This window comes from Nannospalax galili, unplaced genomic scaffold (genome assembly GCF_000622305.1).
Source record: "Nannospalax galili isolate Female #2095 unplaced genomic scaffold, S.galili_v1.0 scaffold5089, whole genome shotgun sequence".
Taxonomy (NCBI): domain Eukaryota; kingdom Metazoa; phylum Chordata; class Mammalia; order Rodentia; family Spalacidae; genus Nannospalax; species Nannospalax galili.
The window spans coordinates 19619-21720 of NW_008358818.1; positions in this window are offsets into that span (position 1 = coordinate 19619).

The window sequence follows — 2102 nt, forward strand, 5'->3', positions numbered from 1 at the left end:
AGACAGCTACCCAAGCTGAAGAAGGGAAGGTGGAAAGATTAGAAGACAATCCCTCAGTCTGTTCTTTGCACAATGTAGGAGTGCAGATTGGGAGACACTGGTGGCTACATGGTGCCTATCTGACTAGAGATTTTATAATGTAGAAAGTTTTCATGCTGGTCTTCTCTGGTACAGTCTTAGGGCAAAACCTCTAGAAACAGTTCCCGAATGGCACTGCTGATGCAGGCTGTGGAAAAAGCTGTTGTGTGAGTTTCTGCGCTCAGCTGCCTCCTGAAGAGAAAAGAGCCTGCAGCTTCTCCGTGCTGTTCACATGTCCATTTCAGTCTCTTGAGGACTGATAAGCTTCATCAGTGCAGAGGGTGTGTCTGCCCCCTTCACCTTGTGTCTTTCCTTCTCAATGTGCATATTCCCATTCTTGAACCCCCACTTCTAAATAGTCATTTATTATCACTTAATGCATTAGAAACATTTTCCTTTACGAGTTGTAGCTCACTGGTTCCAAAATTATGAGAAAACCACATTTCTTCCTTCTAACAGCCACTTTCCCTCTTGCATCACAAATTTAGTGCAAGTGCGGTAGAGAGATAGCTCAGTGATTAAGAGCACTGGCTGCTCTTGCGGAGAACCCGAGTTCAATTCGCAGCACCCACATGGAGGGTAACAACAACCATAACCCCATTTCCAGGGCATCCGACACCCTCTTCTGACATCCCCAGGCATTGTACAACATGGGTGCCCTTATATAAGTTCAGGCAATACACTCACACACATAAAATAAAAACAATTTGAAAAACAAATTTAATGCAATGCGTGAACTTTAAAGCTGAAAAATTTTGTTCCGACTTTATAAGACTTTGAAGTGAAAGGTGAATATAAAAGATTATTTCACACTCTGCCCCTATTGCTCATGTGGTGTTTGTGGGTTTATTTCGCTAACAAGACACTCTCTTCTGGGTTCCCAGACTGTTCCGTCAGTGCAGTGCCTAGAAAGATTAAACTGTATTTCTTGGCATCCTTGTATTTTATATATGGATGTATTGAGACTGTGTATGTATCATATATATTTTGTATATTTTTATTTATTTTTATTTTATGTGCATGTGTATTCTGCCTTCATGTACGCAGTGCCCACAGAGGTGGGAAGGAAGTAACAAACTCTTTGGAACTATTACAGATGGTTTTTACCTATCATGTGTGTTCTGGAAATCTAATCTGGGTCCTCTGCGATGGCAGCCAGTGCTGTTAACCACTATTCTATCTCTCCAGCCCTGATACTGTGTATAATCTGAATTCTCAAATTCATTCAGCTGAGAAACACTTGGGTTATGAGTAAAGAAATATAAGGGTATTTCTAGAAACAATTAAATAATGACAGCTCTGACCTATGAATGAATTAACACTTTGATGGATTCATGATTTTGTAAAATTGACAGTTGAAGAAAAGTGGCAGGCATGGGCCTGTTTGGAGGAATGAAGCGGGGCATATCTTTCCAAGCTCTTTCCTGTCCTGACTCCTTCCTGTATTTCTTTTTTCTGCTTCTCAGCCATCAGGGGATGACCTCCTCCACTGGTTTCTGATGCCATGATGATCTGTCCAAGTATGTGAGGTCAAGAAACCATGAACTGAAACTTTTGAAAACTTGAGCTAAAAATGACGTTCCTCTTAAAAGAGGAACCTAAAGGTTGTTTGCTCAGAAATTGTTGTCACAGTGCTCAGAAGAAAGTAAAACATTAACTGTGAACATAATGAGTTTGTTATTTCTGTCTTTTGTATGCAATAGCTCATCGTTGATTATTCAAAATAACGTTATGTTTTACTATATTGTTAAATTTACCATTAACTATTCCTATTAGATGATTCCATAAATGAACTAAAATGTATTCTATTTATCTATATTTTGCCTTTTATTTCACAATACAAAGTATTTCTATTCATAGAACCCGATGTTCATGCTAAACTGATTTGTCTGATATGGACCTGCTCAGCTGTATGGCTCTGCAGTGCGTATTTCAGCTTTCTCAGGTGTGTGGATTTGATTCCATGCAACAAGGAGCAAAACTTTCTGAGACTACTTTGGGCAATTAAATTAACCCACACTCAA